Here is a 26,853-nt window from a genome sequence, read left to right on the forward strand (position 1 = left end):
CAGAGGTAGACGTCTTCAACTGTTTGTTAGCTTGGCTGTTGCAGAACTTTTGTAAAACCTGTAAGACAGCAGAACGATCCTTTATGTCGAAGTGCATGGCTGCCGCCACGAAATCTCGACAGTCAAAGTCTTCAACATACATTTTGATACCAAAGAGGACCTCGTATGGGGTTCGGCCACCCAGAGATCGTTCAGGGAGATTATTAAATGCTCTTAAACCCCATACAAGTAATGGATCCATATACGTCTGAACCCAATACTCTATCTGTTAAGCATTGCTTTAAGTCATGGTTCATCCATTCAACTACTGAATTTCACTCAGGATGGTAGGGGAGGAGTAATGCACCTATCACCCAGGGCTGTCATAACATACCTATATGCCTTTGAGGCGAAAGCAGGGCTCTGGTCGGAATGGAATGTAGTGCATGCATATGTTCCAATAAAGGCCTCCAAATCTTTAATAACAGAGCGAGGATCAGTCGAACATTATGGCCACACCCAGAGGTACCTGGAGCAAGAATCAACTGTAAGTAGGATAAATGTAAATGCACCATCCAAATTTAGAGGACCGTAAATAAATGCAGATGAAAGGCTTGTTGCAAATCAACAGATGTGTCTGTAGTGGGAGAGCCATGGTGGAAAATGTAATTTGTTGACAAATGTCACAACAAAGGAAATATTTCTTGGCCTGTTTGTACAAGCCATGCCACCAATGACGCAGTTGTAATAAAGAAATAGTGGCTGCCTCACCTGCATGTGCAGAAGCAACACCTTCATGTGAAGCTATTACTAATGCTAATTTGCGACACCGCATACATGCATTTCTCCTCAGAAGCAAGATACAGGTGGCATTCCTTCAGGAGTCTCACCTGATTGACTCAGAAACACAAAAGATGCGGAAAAAATGGAGGGGACATATTTATTCCACTAACTATTCTGCCTTTGCTAGGGGGCTACCATTTGAGTGCGTCACGGGGTCTCATTTGTTGAACTTGAGCGCCGGGTTGTTGAGCAGGGGTGATATATACTGGTAAAGGGCACTCTAGAAGGCTCTCTGGTGATCCTTGGGAGTGTTTATGCCCCTAACTTTGAACAAGATCGATTCCTGAGTGTGGCCCTCGCGGACTGGGATGGGATCCCCTGGGTGTTGGAGGGGATTGGAATGCGGTACTGGACACTCGTTTGGACAGATCACATGCATGGGCAAGTGGGTGGACACTCTCTGATGCGTGGCGATGCCTTTATCCAACCCATAAGAAATATTCCTTCTACTCCCCGGTACACAGCCTCAACACGAGAAATGATAGGTTCCTCTGCTCAAGCTCTATTGTTGCGAAGGTCCACGGCTCTGCATACCTGGCCAAGATCTTTTCCGACCATAACCCTCCAGAGCTCACACTCCGCTGGGGAATAGTACCTACTCCAGTGCCCACCTGGAAACTACACCCACACTTGCTTGAGGATGCCCCCTTTCGCACAAATCTATCCAAAACTATTACTAACTACCTAGCCGAAAACTGGGATACAGCGTCCTCCCACTTGATTGAATGGGATGCTCTGAAGGTGGTGGTGAGAGGAATGACGATCAGACAATTAGTGGGTGCAAGGCAGGAGACACACCAACGGTTACAAGACATTCAGCACCGATTACACGTATTTGAGAGGGAGGCAGTGTCAGACCCTGACAAACCAGGGATCCTACAATCTACCCACATAGATTATGCTGAGACATTGGAGATGCTGCGGACAATAGATTACAGAGCGTTTCTCCAACGTAAACACACGGAGGCGGATAGAACCGGTACACTGCTTGCCCGCATAGTCAGAGATAGGCCTGATCCGCCAATCATATCCAGCATCCGCACCCTGGCAGGCCACATAGTCCACACACAAGCAGAAATAAACGGTGCCTTTCATAGTCACCTGGAGGCACTATATGCACCCCCTGCCCCGTAGACGGTTCAATGATTACTGACTTCTTCTGAGATCTCCCCTTCCCGGTATTACCGGAGAATGTGCAGAAAGATATAGACGGCCCCATCACTCAACAGGAAATCCGTGCCGCGATTAAAGGCCTAAACCGTAATAAGACGCCCGGTATGGACGGGCTCCCTGTTGAATTCTATCTTACGTTTGCTGAGTCCTTACTGCCTACGCTGGAGACCGTCTATAAGACGGCTTTGGAGACTTGCCGTTTGCCGGATTCCACCATGCAGTTGCTGGTCACGTCTATACCCAAACCAGGACGGGACGGCTTAGAGATGTCAAATTACAGACCCCTCTCTATTCTAGCCACCGAATACAAAATCCTAAGCAAAGCCCTCGCCAACCGAATACAGCCACACCTTAATGCACTCATACACAACGATCAGTGCAGCTTCCTCCCAAATCGCAGCACCTCTCTAAACACTAGACGGCTGCATTCTATAATGGAAGCCACCCCGAGAGCTTACCGTCACGCAGGATGCATTGCCCTAGACCTTAGACAGGCGTTCGACTCCTTATCCTGGAATTTTATGTTTGCGATGTTGCAACGGTTCGGGATCGACACATACCTTAAATGGGTCCGCTTACTATACACATCCCCTACAGCCAGGGCCCGTACTGGCTGCTATATCTCTGACCAATATAACGTTTATAGAGGCACGAGGCAGGGGTGCCCTCTATCTCCCCTGCTATTTGTGCTGGCATTAGAACACCTAGCTCTGGCTCTTCGGAGATTGGCGGACCAACTGGGTATCCACATTGACGGGGTACATCACCTAATATCAATTTATGCGGACGGCATACTCCTATATCTATGGGATCTGACTGCCGCGAATGCCCCTCTCCCGGGTGTATTCGCTACATTTGAACGCTTGTCGGGACTACACATAAATCCGGAGAAATCGACCGGTTGTTTCTTCCAAGACACGCCACACATACCCCACCTACAATTCGGCACTTACACCCTGCCAGTGACCCTCACCACCTTTAAATACCTTGGTATATACGTGTACAGAGCACAAGAGGACCAAATAGAGGGAAATATAATGCGGGCGATAATGGGGCTCTGTGCAAGTGTGGGGTTCTGGTCTTCCCTACCCTGATCAGTGATGGGGCGGATCGCCATCTCAAAAATGGTAATGCTGCCTCGCCTATTATATTACTTCGTTAACCTGCCCGTGATCCTTTCACAACCCATTTTTAATACTCTTAACACCATACTGACTAACCTCATCTGGGGTGGTGGCCGGAGATGGATAAGTCTTCGAAAGCTACAGCTGGCGACACAGAGTGGCGGCTTGGGAGTCCCTGACTTCCGGGGCTACTACTATGCTAGCCAGCTTTAATGGCTCTCCTACTGGACCGCAGGGAGAAACTTACACGAAATCGGGTTCACACCGCAGAGGCTAGATCGAGGGGAGCTGCACGCCTTGCTATTGCCGAGGGCCAGGATTCCCGCGGATTGTCCCCCCCTGTTGCAGACTGCTTTACTCTGCTGGAGGAGGGCCCTGTCATACACGTCCGCAGTGACCCCATGTGCCACAAACATCCCATTACTGGGCATCCCTACACCACAGGGGAGACTCACACGGACTAGAACTCAGGCCTGGACGGACACTGGGATAGAGGAGATAGGAGCTTTCTTTGGTGATGGCACTATGCTGGACCATGGCTCTTTCGTGCAGGCCACTGGGGCACCACCACGCCTGTATCTTTTACACGCCACTGTGACGCACTACATCCGAACCACGTGGGCCCCACAGAGGACGGAACCTCCACAAATCACCTTGGTACATCTTCTATATTACATGGGACTTGGAGGACATTTGGTGCGCTGGCTATACACTGGAGTACGGGCACATGCAGCAATCACTCTGACCTCCCTTAGGGCGCACTGGGCAGAGGACTCTGGTGTGGAGATCACAGACCAAACATGAAAACGCATGCTGGAGCATCCTAAAAAAGTGTCGCGTAATGCGAGGCTCAAATTTATACAGGCGATGATACTCCATAGATCATACCTTACACCGCAAAAAATACACTGTGTGTTCCTGGATTCCCCCACTGCTGCCCCCGATGTAAGGGGGATGAGGCGGACTTCATTCACATGCTGTGGTCCTGCCCTCGCCTGCGGGGTTCCTGGGGGGGGAGTGCTACACTCCTTGGCCACGGTGACACACCTCCCGATTCCAGAGGAGGCTCTAACCTGCCTTATGGGACTGAGTAGGCGCTCAAAGGTTCAGAAGGTGCGACTGAAGTTTTTAGACCTAGCACTTATCTTGGCGGTCAGGGTGCTCACTTTGAGGTGGAAGTCGCCTAGATGTCCGACAGTTACTGTCTGGCAGACTGACATGCTTCAATGGGGGAGGCCGAAGGGAAGAAGAGAAAGCAACACATCTCATTGGATTGGGAGGCCATGTTAATTGAACTTGAAGCACTAGACCTATCTCCTACACAAGCCACCGCGTCTCAGTAATGGGCAGGGCGCCCAGCTATTGTCGGTCATCCGGGCCCATAGACCAGAGACACTGTGATCTTGCCCTGTCTATTGTACCCTTGGGGGTGCCTATATGTGGACTCCCTGCAACCATTATGGAGGCTGGAGTGGGACTGATCAGGAGAGGGATGGGGTGGGATGGGAGGGAGGGAAACGGGATTTGTATAAGTTCTCAATCGTTGGTTATGCATGCACACAACTTTGAGAGGCCACCGAAGATGCAGCCTATCGCCTGCCATATGGTTGTAATTCCAGTTTGAATATGACCTTATAAGCCTTTTCCACCACACAGGGTAACGGAAACTAAAGGATTGTATATGCTTGCAATGTGCTTATGGCCATGGGGGTAAAAAACAAAAGACTGTATCTAGACGAACATTTGTATGATGTACATGTTATGCTGCGGTCATCAATAAAGTGTGTTAAAAAAAACTAATGCTAATTTGCGGCCTTGGTTGAAAATCACATGATCACCAACTCCTGGAATTGTAGCAAAGGGAACTTTTTGTTCGCTTAAATGATAAGTACATTTAGCTGGAATGCCCCCAGGCAAAGGGGTGCCGTTGTGTGTAGCATGAATGGCAAACAGTATATTGTCATCTACTCTCGTACAAGTAATCTCAGCGAATGTCACAGTATAAACTGTGGATTTGGCAGCTTCATCTACCAAAAAATTTCCAACAACATGTATTACAACAGGCTGATGACTCAATGTATGAATTACAGGCGCCTGTGGTAACCTATCTTTGAGGTCAGCACCTTGATCCAAAGCAATTTATGCTTCATAGCGTTTCCTTTAGAATCTCTGAAACCATTCAGATGCCAATAATGCAAATTATCATTAAGAGACTGGACACAATAATACAAAACACACACTATAAGAGTGAGGAATTCCGAATCTGTATTTTCCAGTGCCAGAATTTGTGCTTTCAGCTCAGCCAACCGAGCCGTGCAGTCACCTAAGGACTGTGTGCAATATTTTGTGGTTGGAATTTACCATCCAACATTACACCATGAACGGAGGCTCACACCACTGAATACTGGTGCTTGGTGCCCATATAAGGCTGGGCTGAACCATCAGCATAAACAATATATTTATACTGCCCAAGAGGCAAAATATTGCTGGGCATGGGATAAACATGCTCATATTGCAGAAACTCTTGTGTTTGTAAAGATGGGTCAAAGAGAAAGTCTACGTCTGTAGCTGTTAAGGCTGTAGCCCATTGTATCCAACGTGGATGTAGGGCTTTAACATTAGGGAGGCTTGCATTTGTGACAGCCTCGAAGGCTGGAATGGGAGTACCGACAATGATGTGTTTCCCCTATGTAAGTCGCTGTTCTTTAATGGCAGCCATCTGAGCTGCAATCAGTATTTTTTCAGTGCATACAAAACTCATTTCTGCATTGGAATAGAGACGTGATTTATATGCTATTGAAACTGTATCACCCTCATTAAAGGTGACATATGTAAAGCCAATGGGGCCAGTAACTGCTAGAATGACCAGGTCTGTGGTATTGACAGTGCATTTAAGTGTCTTGTAGCAAGCAAGTCAGGTTGTAGTGATCTGAGTAGACCTTTGAACAGACAGTGGTAGTGTGCTAGGTGTAATGTCTCCACTCAGGATGAGGAGAACCACCAACCTCCCCCAAAATTGTGGCAGAGGCAAAGGAAATCCTCAGCACACGTCTGTAGTGTATCTAAACATTTATTTGCACATTGTATGCATGAATATTAACACAGTATTTTGAGTTTCTTGTTTTTCTTTCTTTCTTTTTATAGTTTGTCTTCAGCCGACATGTGTTTTGTTGCATACACTGGGAAACCGCCCCGCAACTTTCTCAAGGCTCAACATTTTATGGTATATTCCTCTCTTATGTGGTGATAATTCTAACCCACAATGGGTAAAATATCTGTCTTCTGCTTTAAAATCGGTTCTTCATTCAAGAAAGGTCTCCGTCTGACCAGTCCACGAGCTCGTAAGGACAGCTCGATTATCAACGTAGCCAAAAATCATGACTCTCGAAGTAAGAACCGATTTTAACGCAGAAGACAGATATTACACCTCCTGTTCAAGAAGAGAGTTCTCAGTGTTAGTGGCAGTTGTTGCAGTTAGGGCTGCAACATTCTTTTTCAGAAATTGGGGTTTAAACTGAGGAAGTTTCTCTTACTTCTTTATCTTCATGTCAGACCAGCGCTCCAAGTCCTTTTTAAGTTTCACATATTCCTCCTGTCTGTGCTCAGGACGCCCTCCTCTCTCATATTGTTTATTCGTCGAGTCCTGAAAGGAACGAGTAGGAAGAGTATCAGAGTACTGATGCCTATTAGGTGGCTTCAATTATGTGTGATCACTCAAATTATAGCATCTGTCCGAGGACTCCTATTGCAGAGAACTATCTCGAATCCTAGCTTTTTCTTTAGGTTTGGGTTTGTTCCATTGTTTTTTAACAAACTCTGGGATCTGCATGGCCGTGTCCTTGTCGGAACCAGGTTTGCCAAGATGTGGTTTATTTGGTCTGACCCCCAAATCATCGTGACCTATGCAGGTGTAGCTATAAGCAATAATTTTAGGTAGTTCATGCTCCTGGTCGACTGGTGAAACCAGCGCGATCTGTTGGCATATAGCCAAAGATGCTGCTTCGCCTTTAATGTTCAGTAGAACTGAGAAGACCACAGGAAAGTTTCAAATTAATTTCATCCGCAAGTCCAGGGCAGAAGCTATCCTGTGTTAACTTTGTATTTGTTTCAACACCTCCGACAAGACTGCCATAGATGGAGTATCATGCGTGATGGTATAGACTGCAGCAAAGACTGTGCCCCAAAGTGGCGCAGTCACCTATCTGGGGAAGCTCCCAAAGGATGTTTATCTTGTGGTCCCATAATGGAAAACATGGCTTCCATTTGATTAATTCACTGAGCTATCCAAAATGGAATTTCAACATGTTTACCGGGAATTTTACCTACAATAGCATTAATAATTACAGGGCTAATTTGTGGTACAGCAGGCAGCTGTGGTTGTTCTGCTAGAGCTGCCTGTGGTGGGACAGCAATCAAGGGGCACGGAACATACTGAGTTAAGTGTCTATATTGCCCTACTAGACCATTGTATATTGACAGTAGCTCATTAGCATTGAGATTCCGTACATTAGAGTATGGGGTATAGCTACCTAATGCTGACCACATGGCCCCCTCATTACTAAGGGGTGTTGTGCGGATATGGTCCAGCACGTGTACTAGGGCACCTCAGAATACATTTTGATGTTCCCAAACTGATAGTGGTATTTGCAACTGTTGAAATGCTTTGTGTATTGAGTGAGCGGTGCAATGTATGTGTATGTATGAAATGCCTGTCTGTTAGCATCCACAGCTGTAAAATTGACCCAAGAATAAAAGACTTTCAATCGACAGGCATTGTGGGCTGCAACCACCAGGGTTACATCACCACTGACATTGCCAAGTCCATGTAAAACGAGATGCACATGGACTGCTGGTCTGCATTTATCAGCTACTGCACCTCCATTACTAATAAAGTAAAGGTAGCAGGCCTCAAACACTAATGTGGATATCCTTTTAAAGATACATGCTTGAACAACTAACAGACAATATTTAGGTACTTCCTAAAAAATATGGTGGAGGATTGTTCCTGAACACCACAGGCATCTCCGGTAGAGGTGTATATGGTACTAAAGTCAAACACAAATACTACTCAGGAGACCTATTAAATAAGTACCTTACCAAAGTTAGTAGTGCCATGTTGCACAGAATCTACTGGTAATGCAGAACTGTGTGTTAGGACGACAGGACGTTAGAGTGTAGAGACTGAGACTCTCTACGAAGTCAGTGCCTGTTGGCCCAATCCTGGCTAGATCACAGTGCCTCACCTGAACTCCTAACCTTCCCAGAGTAACAGGTGCTTTTTACAACCTTGAACATGACCCTCTAGTCCCAAGGGAACCATGGAAACAGACCCTCCCTTTTCGTTACTCACTTATGCATGCCCATAGTAAACAGAAAAAAGACACAAAGAAAGTTGACAATACAGTTATTGAAACTATTATAGTCTATTATGAAGCAAATGCACTGGGATCATTAAGCAGATGCAACTAAACAAGGTAATTAGCATTACCAACAGACTGTATCTGACAAACATCCCAACCATGACAAATGATATATTGGTCTAGGTCTACTCTTAGTGTATGTGCAAAGGAATATATTTCCGATCTCTGGTATTGGCCTAAGACCCCATACCTGATGTATGTAGTTAGGTGACCGGCATCATGAGTATAAATGTAGTTTACAGGGGACTGCATGTCAGGTACTGCTGTCATTCTAGAACAGTCCTCTCTGCTGGAATTCTCCTCTCTAGCCCCTAAAGGGGTGGGGGGACAGTTTATGTGATATAACTATTTTGCTAGCGATGCATCTGTGCAACTGTGCTGGGTCTAAACGTTAGGAACTGTTGCTAAATGAGCAAAGAAAACAGTGCACTATTTTGTTATGTATTCCCGGCAACCTTGTACAAAATGTGCATACGAAACCCCAAGAAGAGTCCCTGAACAACAAACAACATGTTCAGTGTAGTTTCAAAAGACTGTTGCAAAAACAAATGCAGTATATGAGGCTATGCAGATCAAGCAGAGGCAGCCGAAAATGTCGAAAATGCAGATCGAAGGGAGAACCAAAGTGGGCCAAGGGAAATCACTACACAGTAGGGTTACTTTGGACAGGTACCTGGCCATCAGAGCCTTTTCCAGTCAAGTTCCAGCCTTTAGGAAACAGCCACAATAGACGATAATGGAGTGGCCCTGATGCTGGCCACAATGCTGACAGGTTCGGTATTACCATGGGAGACTTCCACTGTACTGCGGACGTTGACCTGGACTGCCCGCATCCTACTCTTTCGAATGCTCCAGCGACCAGGTTGGCGGCAACGAGACGGGCATGGCAGCAGCAGTGGGGACTGAGGGACACTTGGAGGGCTTCTCATCCAGGGGATAGGAGCTTCTCTTATTTCTCTTCGTTGCATGACTAACATGTTCGCCTAGATTCAATCCTTTGTTCGCCTGACGTACATGAAGGGATCGTCCACAGTGAATACTTAGCTAGAACGATATTGGATCACAATCTGCTGTTGGTATCACTGAATTGGTTGCGGGGTCGTCCCAGTATTCCCACTTAGAGGCTACGGCCGGAGGCATTGGAAGATCCAGTGTTCCGGGACACAGTAGGCGCAGCAATAGAGGACTATTTCAGGGTCAACACTGGGTCGGTGGCGAGTCTACTCGTAGAATGGGACGCATTTAAGCCGATGGTCAGGGGGCACTGCAAAGGGGAAGTGGTGGGAGTGCGGAAGGTGCTGTTGCACTAGGTCCAAAGTGCAGAGCATAACCGTAGGGATGTAGAGAAAGAGATCGGACTGACCTGATAAGCAGGACAATCTCCCTGCGGCTCGCGAAGCTCTGGCGGTACAAATAGAACAATTGCAATGCTTTAACTATAAGGCCTACACTGCTCGGGCGCATGCCGACGGGACAAATCTGGAGCACTACTGGCATGGCTGGCCAATCCAGCGAAGAGGGGGGCGTCAATATTGGAGTTGAGGGGCCTAGGAGGTGACGCAGTGTATACTCAGTGTGCCATTAATGAACAATTTCTGCAGTACTACACAGTGCTCTACCAGAGTAAGCTTGCCCCAGGGCTCCCCGGTGATGGGGATTTCCTGACTGATGTGGAACTCCCCATGATTGAGGAGGAGGCGGCAGAGGAACTTGGCAGGGATATTGAGGTGGGGAAAGTGCGTAGAGCCATCAAGCACATGGCTAGGAACAAGATGCCGGGGACCGATGGGCTTCCAGTGGAATTGTATTCTTCATACGTAGACGCCCTGGCCCCGCATTTAGTATCCCTGTATAATAGCGCAAGACAGGAGGGTTTCTGCCCGGCCTCTACATGAGAGGCAATAACTGTCCCCCTTCTGAAACCGGCCTGGTATGGGACCTCCTATAGGCCACTGGTCATGCTTAACTTGGACTACAAGATACTGAGCTGTGCGTTGGCTAGTAGATAGCGGACTCTTATGCCGACCCTTATTCACGTGGACCAAGCCGGATTTATTCCGTCTCGGGACACATCGATGAATGTTCTGAAAATCCTGTACATTCTAGGAGCAGATACTTATTCCAAGGAGGATGCCTGTATTTTTACGGTCGACATTGAGAAGGCTTTTGATAGCCTAGAATGGCCGTATCTTTTTAATGTCCTGAGGGCGTTTGGTTTGGGGGACCGATTTGTGGAGTGGACGGAGATCTTGTACAATTACTCTACTGCCAGAGTCAGGCCGGGGGGACTGATTTCTGCTACCTGTCAAGTGGGTAGGGGTACGAGGCAGAGGTGCCAGCTGTCCCCTCTGTTATTTGCCCTGGCAATGGAGCCCATGGCTGTCCATGCCAGAACGGGTAGACACTATCAGGGGCTGCTAGTGGAAGGACAGGTGCAGCATATAGCGCTTTAGGCAGACGATCTGCTTTTGTTTCTAGCCAACTCGGGTGATGGGCTTCGGGGAGCTAAGGACTTGTTAGGCACATTGGAGAGGATTGCAGGGCTCTGCGTCAACTGGGCCAAATAGTGCCTGTTCCCTGACGGTCCTGGCAGAGTCAGTATGTAGAGTGTGGAGGGGTTCCATGGGAGTCCGGTTACTTGCCATCTCTGGGGACCCGGATTTACCACGACCCCGCTGATCTCCTGGATGGTAATATAGGGCGGGCGGTGCACAGCGTTTAAGAGCTGCTTTAAATTCTGGGGAACACTCCTGCTGTCTGTGGCAGGTAGGGTCGCACTTGTGAAGATGGTTACCTTACCCAGGCTTCTTTAGCTCTTCGAGACACTCCCCATCTGGATCCCATGTAAGATATTTGTGCAGCTCAATGCCTTGATTACGGGGTTTTTGTGGGGCAGCGGGAGGCGGAGAGTGGCACTTGTCACTATGCAACGGCCCAGAGCAGAAGGGGGTTTTGCTCTGCCGGACCTTGAGGCCTACTATCACACAGGGCAGCTCCAGTGGTTTACGAAGTGAGCGGCGAGGCGAATCCGGGATGCTGAGGATTTCGGTGGTCAAGACCCAAGTTTGACCCAGCTTTCTAGGGTGCTTTTATGGTTGCCTGTGAGAGATAGAACGTGTCCCCCTGATTTGCAAATGGAAAGACAGTGTTGGAATCACCTGGCTAGAAGGGCACAGGTACGAATCCCATACACGTCTGAGATTCCGCTGCGGATGTGTGAAGCACTGCCTCATAGGGGCGATTGGAGCAAGTTGTGCCAGTGGGGAGATGCAGGGGTCATCACTATTGGAGACTTGTATGAGGATGGTAGCCTCCTCCCCTTCGATGACCTATTGGAGCACCATGATCTCCCACAGGGGGGACTTTCTCTTCCATGCAGCTTTGACGGCAGCCATTAGAAAGCACTGGCGAGAGGGGTTGGTGGAACCCAAGACGTACCTGGCATGTCAGTACGTAGTGATGACAGCTGGGACTATTAAGGCAGGTACATGTCTCTATAGGTGGATCATGCATGCATTGCGACAGCCCCTGGTAGCTTTACGTCTTAAATGGGAGGCAGACTTGGGGGAGGCCAGCGGTGAGAAACCATGGGGAGAGATCTTAGAACGGGCTTGGAAAGACACTAGGAATGCGCGCTTTCAGTTAATTCACTTCTATGTATTGCATAGGGCCTACGGTGTATCGGCCACCTGCCCAAGGTGTAACCTGGAAAGGGGCAGGGTTCCTTCACATGTTTTGGGCGTGCCCACACCTGGGAGAATACTGGAGAGGGATGACGGCTGGACTGACAACAGTGACGGAGAGTGAGGTAGCATTGACGCCTGGTTGTTGCCTGCTGCATTGGATCCCGCATACTGCTAAGACAAAAGTTACTAGTAAATTAATCGACTTGGGGTTAGTATTGGCAAAGAGGGAGCTTACTATTAACCGGAAGTCAAAGAATGCCCCCAACCTGCTGAGATGGCATAGGGAACTAGTGAAATGAGCAAAGAGTGAGGGGACCTGCAGTCTATGAATGTCTACACGCACTGGGAATGAAAAGTCAATGGCAATGGCGCGTGCATGGGTGGCACTGGCGGACGTGGTGAAGCACCCGCTTGAAGACGCAGAAGACCCGCTGGGGAGGTAGGAGCAGCACCGGGCGACTGTATCCAGCGGTTCCTCGCAGGCTCGATTATAGCGTGGGGCCTGGGCAGGACTAGTTGAGGGCTTCCTTTCACTCGCTCTACGATATTGACCCCTGGGGTTCGGGATGTAGGGGACATGGAACAGACATTTTATTGAGGCAGCGGCATGCCTGATGGGGTGGGGGGGTGGATGTTTCTTAGGGAATTGGGGGAGAGGGAAAGGGGAGGGGAGGCGGGCGGAGGGTGGCATTCACATGAGGAATCCTGCTGGGATGTCCACTATGAGGAGATGCTCTGTGATATTTACAAAAGGCTAGACATGGGGAGGAGAGGAGGAATGGCAGGAGGATGTACCTGTTGCCTACCCAATGGGAGGCTTGATACTGGGAGGGGAAGAAGGACCTTATGACAATGGGCTGGGGGGATACCTGCACTGGACTTTAATTGCACCGCTTGATCATTTGTTGTGCCCTCTGGGCTGTTTTTCCTATGATGTCACCTTGAAAAAACCAATAAAAATCTGTTTACAAAAAAAAGGGAGTGGCCCTGATGCCGGCAGAAAAGAAGCTCAATGCTGCGCCTGAAGCTTGCAGTCGAGGGGGTGAAGTACGGTTGATCCTTCGGTCCATCGGTGGATTGAGGAGACTCTAACCATGGCACTTGGGGGTCCCACGACGGTCTCTCTGCAAAAGTAGAAGGCCAGCTACGGCTGGGTTTCCGAACCCGCAAGACAGCGAAAATCCTTGGTGGGGTTAGTGTCCCTCTTAGGTGATGAATCCGCTCTTAGATAGCACTCTCGAGTCTGGCAGATATGGGTGCAACTTTTGGTTATTTCGGATTTGTCTCTTGGCGTGCCCGATGACAGCCAGAGTCAATCCCTCAGGAGTGCCAATTGCTTGTCGGTTTGGACTTCCTCAGCTTTGATGTCCTTGGTGCCGTTCCATGGGGCCAGCCAACTGACAGTTGGAGTCACTGCTTTGATCTGGGGATCAACTTTTCCCTGAGCAAGGAGCCACAGGCACAGTCCAAACGTACTAGCTCAAAGTGCAGCAGGTGCATTCCTTAACAGTGCAGGATCTCTTCGTGCAGCTTCAAAGGTTACAGGACACTCCTCTCTTGGTACTCTCTCCGAATCCGGTGTACTTAAGTTCAGGATGCCAGTGGTGCTCATTATATCCTGGAAAAGTGCCCCAAGGTCACAATGAGGTCACTAGACAATGGGCTAGTAGGTCCTCTTTGGTGACAAAATTCCAGTAATGTGTGGCATCTGGCAATCCCAGAGTGCAATATTCTTTCCACTCCCAAGATGTCCGAACTCTTCCTCGACTGTGAGGAGTTTGATAGCCCATCCCAGAGGTGTGGCTGCCTGAATGCTACACAACCACAGGAAAACTGGGTCAGGGATGGGGTTTCCCTCTCTGGCCCTGTCTCCAGGAAAAAAGGCATCCTGATTGGGAGTTTTTTTGTAAAGGTCTGGAACTGACCAAAGTCCTAACATTTCCTTATTTAGGGATAGTATTTGGTCATAAAAGGTCATGGGTGGCGCAGCGAACCATAAAAAAGAATGGTCTAGCAAGGTCCACAGGGGCTGTTCTGGGGTTCGCTAAGCGAATAGGTTCTAAGCCTCTCCCAGCCCTTATGAAAATTTACGAAACAAAGTGTGTCCCCATGGCTCTATATGGGAGTGAGGTATGGGGCTACACTGACGCTAGAGAAATACAAGTAGCAGAGAACATTTTTCTACAGAAATTACTGTTGCTCCCAGCTTCTGCTGCTAACTTTAATGTACATGAGGACTTAGGAGCTGGCTATATTCAAGATCAGATTGCTGTGGCACTATTATTAGGCTGGTTAAGAATTTGGGCCCAGAAACCGCCCAACTTGAACCAAGTTATAATCCAAGATTGTATGTCTCTAGACAGAGCCTTGGATATTCCTTGGCTCAGATATGTTAAAACCCAAGTGGACATTTTAGGCAGCCCAGACCTGTTTACAAACCCAAGGGCGTTGAGTAAGGGGGCTATTAAAGCCCTCAAACTCTACGAAGGCGCAGGGGTGGCAGGGTAGGCTGACATTGGCTACTCCACTCTACGATTCTGACTTGCTGGGTAGGATGTGGCACACGAAGGGGTTTGACCGGTGGGACCTTATTGGGATCTCCAAAGTGGACGATATGATGGCCAGGGGAGAGATAAAGTCTTTTGACGCTTTGCAATCTGAGTTCCAACTGGGAGCCACGGAATACTTTAGATATGCCCAACTACGGCACGCCCTTGTGGCAGTGTTGCCAGAGGGAGAGAAGTTCCCCGACTCGTCCCCGTTGGAAGACAGGTTACTGGATGGCCATATGCCGGACAGTGCCATTTCCCTGATTTATAAAAAATTTATTAATGTTCGCACTGACCTCCTGTTGGGTGTGAGAGACCAGTGGGGGCGTGATGGTGTCGAACTGGACGATGAGGATTGGCAGTGTGCGGTGTCCTCCCCTAAGGAGGTGGCAATTTCGGCCAGATTGCGTCTGGTTCAATTGAAGATTCTCCATAGAGTCTATGTGACTGGACCCAGGTTGATTCACATGGGGCTCTCAGTGGACGGTCTTTGTAGGCGAGGTTGTGGAGAACTGGCCACATTCTTACACATCATCTGGGAGTGCCATGCTGTGGCCTCTTACTGGAGACGTGTGCATGCGGTGATGCGTGAGGTGACTGGTGTGGACTTACAGGCGGAGGCCCGGCGCTGCCTGTTGAATGTGTGGGAACCCACGGACTGCAATAATGCACAGACCCAGTGGGTCACCCTGGGGAATATGGTGGCAAAGCGGGATATCACCCAGAAGTGGGGGCCCCATCTCCCCCCTCTGTGGAATTATGGAAGACCAATATGGATTGGTGCATGCTCCGCGAGAAGACAGTGTATGTGGCCAGGGGTAAGCCTAGACGGTGGAGAATGGTCTGGGGGGCCTGGAATGACTACAGGGGCGGTATCTGCTTGCCTCCCGATGCTGACCCATTGGAGGTTCGTCTTTCTCCCTAGCCCTCCCTTCCAACCAACTTATTACTTCGCTGATATCCTGGTTCTTTCCCCCTCCCGTCATCGGTTGATTCGTACAATATAGCTGCATTTTGTGGGCACTTGACCCTGCATACCTCCCGGACCTGGGTATTGTCGCTTCCGCTTTTTCCTTGCCTAGTTACCTTTTCTTAATGTTACATTGGTTTGATCTCTTCTAGGTTTATCGTTACCATATTATAAAATTAAACCTGATACGTTTCTTTAATTTGTACTGTGTGCACCATATATCCTTTTTCTATAATGCTGCCTAGCCTAAGGGATGTAAGGCTGAATAGCTGTGTGCCTTGACTCTTCAATAAAGGTTTTCCACCAAAAAAAAAGAAGAAAAAAAAAAAAAAAAGCCCTCAAACTCCAGTTGCTAAATAGGTCTATGTTAACGAGAGAACAAGGTGAGCTGGTCAAACCCTCAGTTAGAAGTTTTGTAATCCTAAATTCTGGGAGAGAAATTTAGCCGTACGCAACATATATAAACAAACCATTTCATTTGTTTGTACTGAAAAGATTTAAGTACGATATGCTTCCCTGGCTACTTTCTTTCCCAAGGGGCTTTTCGAAGAAGGGGGCTCTTGGTCCATGCCCCTGTGATAATTTTTCAGACCAGAACACCTTACATATGATCTTTTTTTGCGATTTTTATGTTACTATACGCAAGAAATTCATATTGCCACAGTTAAAGGGCTGTAATTTTGAACAGGTCAGGCCAGCCCTGATATATTTGCAATGTCTAATGTCCTTGATGGTATGTTTTGGAGTGGCTAGTTACATCACAGAAATAAGATGCAGTTATTATGATATGAGCCTTTTATTTTTGCACATATGGCGACTTCGTGATTGAGGAGTACTTATTGACATGAATTCTTATTCTTATTGTTAAAAAAATGAAATACAGTGGGTGACAATCCTTTTAATTATTTATTGAATGCCAAGTATTGTGTTTGTAAGGGTCAAGTTACTTAAACCGTCTTCTCTTATTAATTATGAAACATGTATGTTGGAATTAATTGCATTTTATGAACGTAGTAAATATTATTATGACCTTTGTGTGGCACTGTGCTTTGATGGTTTTAAAAACTGTTTAACCCAATAAAGTTTATTGTTGACACACACTGATTGGGAGTGTTTTTGCAGGTGGCCCTTCCAAAGGCGGCTTCTCCTTTGAAGCTCGCCTTTTGGGCTAACACACCAAGTAGCCTTCCTGGGAGAGGAGGTCACACCGTACTCTGCAGCAACTGCCTGTGACCCTACGCCTAGGTGTTGTTCACAAGTCTTCCGAGGAAAAGGCTGTCTGTGTGCCAGAGCCTTTGTGAGGTCACCACTGGACTAGCTGGGGCATAGAGTGGCAATGTTCTAAAAGTTGCTAAACTTTAAAAGGGACATAAGTCTCGAATTGGGCATCAAGTCGGATTTAATGCCATGATTAATTTGATACCTCATAGTCCCCATTTAGGTAGTCCCATTCATAAGTTAGCCAGGCTGGAGTACCAGCCTGCAACGCCGTGTAGCCAGGGGGTTACTAACTTTTAAGGGTTTTGCTGCTAAGACTTGTATAAACCTATATGTCTATCTTAACAATATACAGCTCCCAGCCATAGGGTTCTTTAGGTCTTTCTTAGGGGAAACTTACATAAACTGTTAAGGGATGGGGTGGCTTTGCCATTGGATTCAATGGGGAAGTCGAACTAGCAGTGAACACACTGCTCTTCTGTGAGAAGTTGGCCTGGTATATGATGTTCCCTATTCTAGTGAGCACCTTGCACCAGTCCAAACAACCCTTATGGTGATGGTTGTAAAGTCAACCTTATAGACCAGCTATCCTAGGGGTAGCATGGACAAAGCAGTCTTCGGGTAAACTCAAGAGGGCATGTGAAGCCAGCTGTTTTACCATATGAAATCCCTTTAATACCAAATGAAAGGACAGCACACAAGATATATATTGAAAATATATATGTATTTATTTCTAAACACACCCCTGAACTCTTTATGAGCACAGAAGCACAAGCGGAAAACAAGTAATTTAATAGAATAGACAAAGTTGCACAATTATGGATAGGCCGGGGTGGCCCGTCAAACTATATATCAAAAAAGTGGTATAAGTACCACGACACAAACAATGGTAAGGCCTAGGGCCTTGGGAATCGCTGGGGCTACACTGAGCTAACAATAGTTAGGGAGCAGGAGGCCCACGGGAGGAGTGAGAAGTGTGGCTCAATGGTTAGAGCGGCAGACCCCGATGCAGTAGTCTGGCCGGGACCAGGGTTCAATTCCCGCCTCGGCGGGTCTCTGGCTCAATGTCCTCGGACCTGATAATTCTCGCCTCAGTGCCTATTCTGATCATGAGCCCCACTCTGCACCTCTGGGCAATAGCTTGCTTAATCTCTACAACGGCCCCAACAACGCTGAGGATGCCTGACTTCACCTTGGGGGTACCCAGGAGTGGGCTTCCCACAGGGAAAGTCCAGGAAGGGTTCTTCGGCGTTATTCGTACAAGCGCCTTGATGCCTCCGGGTAGTAGTGCGCTATGAGTTGAATGGCAACAATGCTAGATCAGTAATGACTGTCTATTCTTTCTATGTTGTGTGTATTGTTTGTTTGTCTGTCTTTCACCCACCTGCAGACTTCTGGGCTCCTCGCAATAGAGGAAAATCCCCTAGCCTTTTGGTTTGTATTTCACGCACCAATTTTTACACATAGCACAACTTTTTAACTTTCACTGCCTACGGCAGGGTAGGCCTTAGCGCGCCTATACCTGTTGAGGCAACACTCGCTTACTGGTCCTGACGAAAGCCCTGTAAATTCAAACACTTAAAGGGCAGAAACATGTTGACCTTCCCCTAACAGGGAAACACCTGTATTTCTTTTGGATAGTTTCCCTGCAAATAGTTCTTAATTTTAATATGTCAAGTTGACCAGCAAATAAATGATTTTTTGGGACAACCTCTGACATTTTTAATCACACTTTTTTTCACTCTTCACTCTCACAAAACCTGCTCCGCAGTCTCCTGGCGTCGTAGCACACTGGGGAGGTACTCGATCTCCCCAGTGGACCCGATGATGAAGCATGTCACCACTAGGGTGAGTGAGGGTTTCTTGAAAAAACCAAGAATTTTTTCTTGAAAGCTAGGCCAGCTTTGTGAACAACCACAGCTGGCTTCATATTTTTACGTGCTATCTCTACTATATTCACGCCACACTGACGGACACTCTTCCTTTGTTGATATATCTACTAATTGGGGACTGAGAGTGCCCTTGAACCCTGTCTCTCCCTTTGGTGACTGATATTTGGCTGCGCACAGCAGTGAGAGTTGTTTTTCTCCTACTTTTTCTAAGTAAACTAATAACACGCCTTTCATAGATACAACACCTAGTATCTATAGGAATCATAATGGCAACACCTAACCTGGGTTTAACATTTACTACGGAGGAGATAGATGAACTACTGGCAGACCCCAACATATTTGCAGACCCAGCAATAGCACAAGCAGTGTCACACACAGCAGAATGGGAACAATTGACAGAACTAAAACGCGACAGAATTAGAACCATTTTACATGGCACAATTCTAAAACAATACTTGACCTCCAACTCAGCCCTCAAAGGGTTATTGGTCACTAATGCTCCAAGGATATTCCTAAATGATGCCACCTTTAGAAGGGATTGGGCCATGATTGCATGGCATTGCACAAGAGACTGGCTAGTGCTGATTATAAAAACAGCACTCCGCCTATCAGAAACCCTACAGGTCGAGATCCAACAGACAGAAGCTCAGTTCAAAGCAACAATTACGGGTTTTAAAAAGAAGTTGGATGAAATCAATAGAGACCTTACAGAATACAAAGACAATCTGATGCAAGCAAAATTAACGAAATTCCAAAAAGATTTGAAAAAATTTAAATTTGAAACTATATACCCCTACTCTGATCCAAACTATAGTGCACCGAAAAAGGACACCAATAAATCTGACGATTCAGACAGTCACTCGTCCAGCGGGAGCACCGCGAGCAACCAGAGCCCAAAACAAAGAGGACGCAGAGGGGGTAGGGGCAGATTTAATTACCCTACACAACAACCAAGATGGCAGAATTATGGACAACCAAACAATGGTCCCCCACCTTTGTTTTACCAACAACCCCAATTCCCGATGATGAACTGGAACCCCTACATGCAACCCCTTTTTCCCCAAAACCACCCACCCATGCCTTTTTTAGGGAGAGGCGGGCGGGGACGGAGCAGAGGGAACACACAAGTGACCTGGGAGGACGAAGACTCAGTGGGGAAACACACTCGCAGCCGGACAGCAACAGCCAGCACGAGTGCGGTCTAAGTCTTGTAACAAACCTCTCAAAGAAAATTCTCACACCAGATGAATTAACGGTCCTTGAGAGGGGCCTGGGTTTTGTCCCGACTTCCTGTCCGGACAAATTTCGACTTCATTGTGAGTTAGCTCAATTCTTTAGAAAACTCAAACTCAAGGCATTCTTTGAGTCTAAAGAACAGTCTGAAACCAATGAACAAGAGTTTGACACAACGTTCAGACCGAAATCAACTTTCATGCCACCACCACATACCATACCAGCAGCAATCACAGCTTTTGAACAGGCGGTAACAAAAGATCTGGAAGCCCTTGAAAACCCCAAACGGTTTAACAATTTCTCGGCGGCAGAACACAAAGCCCTTGAGAACCTGAAGAATGACAAAAATATTGTCATAAAACCCGCTGACAAGGGGGGAGGTATTGTCATTCAGGATACTGAGGATTACGACAAAGTTTGCCTAACTCTCCTCAATGACAGAACCAACTATACTCTCTTAACCACAGACCCAACTGCTGAAATGAAAGCACGAATATCAACACTTGTAAGGGAGGCTGAGCTGAATGAACATGTCTCACCTCACGAGGCGGCATACCTTATGGCAGGGGGCCCAACGATCCCATACTTCTATACGTTGCCAAAAACACACAAGAATGTTTTACCGCCACCAGGACGTCCCATAGTGTCTGGCATTGGCTCAATACTGGAACCTCTATCCACTTTTTGCGACCATGACCTAAAGCCAATAGTCCAAAATTCCAGCACCTACTTGAAGGACACCAAAAGCCTTCTTAGGCTATTAAATGACATCTCTTTTGAACCAGACTCTGTCATCTTAGTCACTATGGACATTGAGAGTCTGTACACCAGCATCCCCCAGGAAGAAACATTACGAGTACTGGCACAAGCACTGGACACTGTGACTTGGGAATACGTTACTCCAAAATCATTCATCTTACAATGTGCTAGGATGGCACTAAAAGAAAACTATTTCGAGTACAAGGGACAATTGTACCTTCAATGCACAGGGACCTCAATGGGCAGCACCTTCGCTCCCAGCATAGCGGGGTTGTACGTATACGATTTTGAGACCAAGTACATCCTGCCTACATCTAACCCTTTTACCTCCTCCATAGGATTATGGAGGAGGTATATTGATGATATCCTCATACTATGGACGGGCACTGAAAACAGTCTCATTGAATTCTTGAGCTGGGTCAATACCCTTGACCCCTTTCTTAAATTCACTAACAATTACAGCAAAGAATCCATAGTTTTCTTGGATGTGGTCATAAGGATCGAGGGCACATCTCTGACTACAGTGACCCATCACAAACCTACGGCAAAGAATAACCTTCTACAATTCAGCAGTTTCCATCCGAGGCCGCTACGTGAAAACCTGCCCTACGGGCAATACCTTCGTCTAAGAAGAAATTGCAGTAGCACAACAGACTATAAGACACAGGCAAAGGACCTGACGGTTAAACTGAGACAAAGAGGCTACCCTCAAGACATCCTCAACAAAGGACAGATCAGGGCCCGGAATCAACCTCGGGAAGCCCTCCTGGAAGAGAATGAGAAAATTGACACTGATGTCCCACTAACTTGTGTTACCACATATAGCACACTTTCAGATAATGTGAAAAAATCTATAAATAGGAACTGGAGAATTATCACCAGCAGCATAGGTGATTGGGAAAAAACACTCTTTTCCTTCAAAAAGGGCAGAAGTCTTAAGGACACCCTGGTCCATACAAGACCTTTAACATGTCCTCCATCACTCACCAGATCTGTGACTGAAACTTGGCACTTACCCCCCATCACTGGACATTTTCCATGTACTGATTGCAGTGTCTGTTACTTAACCACCCACACAAAACAGCTTAATTTGGAACCAGGCAAAGTATGGACCCAAAAATCCCATACCAATTGTAACTCCGCAAACGTTATATATCTGATTACCTGCCCGTGTGCCAAGAGATATGTGGGCATGACAACCAGGAAAGTCAAGACACGCATTGGCGAACACCGCAGTAATGTTCGCTGTAAGAAAATAACTACCAAACTAAGCGAGCACTTTCTGCAGGCAAACCACACTCCCAATGATATGACCTGCACAGTAATAGAACAGGTCAACAACCCCAGGAACAGAGAAAATATCCTGTTTGAAAAAGAACAGCGCTGGGTCTATAGACTGAATACACATATTCAAGGCCTAAATGACCAAATACCTTGGGCCAGCGTCCTCAAACAGTAACTATGAATAATAATGACCTTTTCTCATATGAGGGTACCACCTATGTTTATTGTTCAGTACCTGTGAATACACTCTTTTTCTGCATCCTTAACCATTTAAAATACTGTGTTAGACTTGTAATACCATCGTCCATTGCATTGCCTTATTTGATGATCTTTCGAAGCCCACGATCAACAGCAATGACGTTATGCATTGGACTCAGAAAAACGGACTCAAGCGCCCAGTCCGATTACCGCCCCCTTGCAGGCTTGCGCTCCAAGCCTCGATTTCAAACAGACCCAAACTCTTACTTCGAGCGCGCATGCGCGCTACGCGTGCGTTCCAAACCTCGCTGTGGACAGAACTGACGCGAGCGCGTCATTCACAGTAGCGCGGGCTTGCTTTCCAAGCCTCAGTTGGAACCAAAGCCTCCGATTGGATGACGCTCCGACGCCTCCCACTCTTAGCGCCGGGCTTGCCCCTCGCTCGTGATCCACGAGATCCAGCGGGGGACAGCTAAGTGCCGAGAGGGTGCAGAGCATTGCGGGCGTAAGACCAACCAACCAACCTTACATCAATACAAGCTAAGTTTTGTGTGTGTGAGTCTCTGCCAGACTTTTTGAACTCTCCTTTTGTGTTTGTGTTTGTTTTACCCTGACAGGGTGTGCCATTGTCGCTCCCACCCCCCCCTGAATCTATGGGGCGTGGCTCACATTGAATACAAGTGAGGATTGTTTCACGTATATTCTCATTTAGCGTGCCTACTTTAAGCTCTCTAAATTCACGGCCAGCAAGGCTACGCATTATCATTACGTGGCTCTGCATTTTACACTTCGGGGATCATTTCTCCGTTTTCCTACTCTAGGTAATGTTACATTTACGGGCAGCCGCCTGGCTTCCCCCACGGATGGACTTAGCACTGCAAGCCTCCATTTACATTACCTCACCAATTGTGCAACGTCTTGAGCCAGATCACTTGATACTGGTTCTAGTTGAGGCCCACCACCGTGGTTCTTGGGCACAACCTCCATTCCAGAATGCATTCCATTACGGCCACGGCCTTTGATAGGTTTGTTAGCACGTACCACGCCGCACTATGAGTTGAATGGCAACAATGCTAGATCAGTAATGACTGTCTATTCTTTCTATGTTGTGTGTATTGTTTGTTTGTCTGTCTTTCACCCACCTGCAGACTTCTGGGCTCCTCGCAATAGAGGAAAATCCCCTAGCCTTTTGGTTTGTATTTCACGCACCAATTTTTACACATAGCACAACTTTTTAACTTTCACTGCCTACGGCAGGGTAGGCCTTAGCGCGCCTATACCTGTTGAAGCAACACTCGCTTACTGGTCCTGACGAAAGCCCTGTAAATTCAAACACTTAAAGGGCAGAAACATGTTGACCTTCCCCTAACAGGGAAACACCTGTATTTCTTTTGGATAGTTTCCCTGCACATAGTTCTTAATTTTAATATGTCAAGTTGACCAGCAAATAAATGATTTTTTGGGACAACCTCTGACATTTTTAATCACACTTTTTTTCACTCTTCACTCTCACAAAACCTGCTCCGCAGTCTCCTGGCGTCGTAGCACACTGGGGAGGTACTCGCTCTTCCCAGTGGACCCGATGATGAAGCATGTCACCACTAGGGTGAGTGAGGGTTTCTTGAAAAAACCAAGAATTTTTTCTTGTGTACTTTTTGAGTTTACCTGGCTCAAAGGAAACAGTTCTCTCTTTATAATAGTTGTATAGATAATGTTGTGGAGCGGTTCTTTCACCTTGCCACCGAATTGATTGGAGATCCTGATTTTATTTTGACATTTGTAAGGATATATAAATCATAATTTACTTTATGAGTGGCTATGTACCAATTGCAGCGAAATGTTGTTATTAACTAAGATATACATTCCTGTTGTTTTGGTTTGATTGTAATCTCTGCCTACGAGCCTGCATGCTATGATCAAAACAGATCTAGTTACTCAGTCGCCCGTCGGTGTTCTAGACAAGTTTTTTTTCTTTTTGCTTTCATTTTTTTATTTTTATGTCGCAGGTAACAGCAGAGCAGTTTTATCTTAAAACATACAATATTTTGTTTGTGGAATGGCCACTCACCTGATCTATCATCTTTTAACCCCACCCACCCTTTGCTTTTACTCTTTCTCTGTGGCCTACATTTTGCCAGTAGATGCCACAGGTGTGTTTAATTGAAGCCGTGCTGTTGCCCACTCCGATGTAGACGAATTACAAGACGTGTGTGTACGACTCAAACTGTTTATAAAACACACACTTTGGTGTTCTTAGGCACCAGAACAGCCTGCACGATTTGAATGTAAACAAACCCAACACCATGGCAAATAGTACACTCCACTGAAAAGCAGAGGGAGGCAGGGTCATGAGGAATAGTGTGCCAACTAAACCAATAGAAAGTACCTCAAAACCTATATACAATGAATTGATCATTAACACCCATCTAGTCTTCTTGTGTCGGTGGAACTGCAGATTTTGTTGATGCATGTCATGAGTGTGCATTTCTGAAGCATTGGCAAGTTTCCGACTGTGATAGCAGCAACAAGAACAGCCATCTTATTTATATTCTATTTATAGTTTTTGATGTGACACCTCATAATCTTTAGGGTGTCACATGTGCGCCTGTTGATAAAGCGAGGACAGAATTACACGTAGGGCTGGATATTTAAAGGAAACATTTTTAACGGTAAATAAAATCATATTTGATACTATTTCGAGGAGAAAAACAGTATTTACACAAGGACATTGGACCTCAGGATTATTAATTCTCAAATAGGCGCAAGACTGGCCTGTTTATCAAAACGCATTTCCTGCAACTTATATTTTTTAAAATAAAAAAAATCGGAGTCTCACTTGTTTAGTGAGAGTGTCACGCCTTAGGGATGCAGCCAGACGGCTGGCCAGTCTGAGTGGCCAGATTGGCATTATTCGAGTTTCACTAGGGCACATTTATTTCACTTTCTAAGGAAACAGAAAAGCTTAGAACATTTTTTTATAATTTTTCAACATGCTGGACAACAAAAACACTGCTCTACCTCATTCATAACTTAAATACATTGGCGAAGCCAGTAGCGCTGGTTAAACACTTAGAAGGTCCCAAAGGTGAGACCTATTGGCTATGCCAATGCTTGTTCTTTTATTGCATACAGCTATATGATTGTGGCGCTTCAGAAGGAGGGACACTGACTCGGGAGCGTGGTAAAGAAGGTTTTATTTTTTGCGTCTCTGAGTGAGTCTTTCGCGGGCTAGGGCTGCCGGATCCAAGGTGTCAGCTAGGGTGTTGGATCTTCCTGGGCTTGCACGCCTGCGCTCTTGTTCTCTGGGGGCGCAGTCGTCGTCCCTTGCGGTGTTCCAGCACCACATGCGGGGAGGAGAGAAAAGAACACTCTCAGTAAGGCGTTCAGGAGAGTAGTTATAACCAAGAGGGGGACCCGGGGAAGTGAGGACACCGGTGCGCTTATCTACACTCTGTGCTCGGTGCAGGGAAAATACTAGGTAGGTTCAGGTAGGGAGTAAGGGTCGGGGAGAGAGGATGGTGGGGATAGGGACGGGTCAGGCAGGCAGGGAAGAATGGGGTCTTTGTACAAATTTACACGGAGGCTCCCCGCCTCCCCAACCACCCGGTTACCCGGTCACGCACCTGGGAGAGCCACACTCCTCCGTGAGCGTGGCTGGGCGCTGAGCGGAAACGTTGGCCTCCTGGCTCTGCTCCTCTGTTCGTCTCGCTTCCCTCGGGCTTCTCCACGCCGACTCGCTCTCCGCTCTTCTCCACGTAGGCTCGCTCTCCGCTCTTCTCCGCCTCGGTGTCGATGCACACCGCTCTTCCTCCTTCCGGGCTACTTAGCGGCTCCATTGGTTGCACGTCATCCAGGGGCCTGTCCGGTTCTCCTTGGCTGATTGGTTGGCATAGCAGTGACACTGCAGGGGGGCGTGTCGCGGCCTCGAAGCCGGCCCCGTAAAAGGTACATTCCTCTCCTTGCGGGCCGGGCTGCTCCCACCAGCTGACCGAGTCCGTCTCCCACGGGCCCTGGGACGATGAAAGAGAGGTAGGACGTGAGTTAGGGTTCCACCAGTCCTGAACCGGAGCAGTGTGTACTTCCCGCCCGGCCTCCCTGCTACAATGATACAAGTAACATCATACCTACAACAAGTCAGGCCTACTGAGTTTGTCAATGGTTATTAGTTGCATAAGATAAATAGGCAGCAACTATGACATGTATATAATATTGAAAAAGCCTACACATAAGCCATGGTGACACCATGACAATGTTGCTGCTCCTGAGTTTCAAAAAGAGAAGGGAAATCCAGGGAGAAAATTACCCTCTCTTAAGGATTTCCCTTCCCCCTACAATGATCCACTTGGTATGACGCCATGTTGTAACTTCTCCACTATTGAGCAGTGAGCAGTGTGAGCACGCGCACATAGATGTGCCTGCTGTCAACTGCAGTCAGGGAAAAATCAGACCTCCTGTGCCAGGGCACAGAACAGAGCCCAATAGAGACCCGTTTGGAGGCCCTCTTTAAAGAAACTGCCGGTGCTCA

General features: G+C 47.1%; 1 protein-coding gene across 1 annotated transcript in view; it reads right to left on the reverse strand.

Moving 5' to 3' along the window:
- CSDC2 (cold shock domain containing C2) overlaps positions 1-6,847 on the reverse strand; it is a 186,191-nt gene extending 179,344 nt beyond the window's left edge. Inside the window, exon 1 of the mRNA XM_086963507.1 lies at positions 6,653-6,847. The gene's annotated coding sequence lies outside the window, so the exon portion shown is untranslated. The remainder of the gene's footprint in view (positions 1-6,652) is intronic.
- Positions 6,848-26,853: the final 20,006 nt, after the last annotated feature.

The sequence above is a fragment of the Lissotriton vulgaris genome, chromosome 1_1 (genome assembly GCF_964263255.1).
Source record: "Lissotriton vulgaris chromosome 1_1, aLisVul1.2, whole genome shotgun sequence".
NCBI lineage: Eukaryota > Metazoa > Chordata > Amphibia > Caudata > Salamandridae > Lissotriton > Lissotriton vulgaris.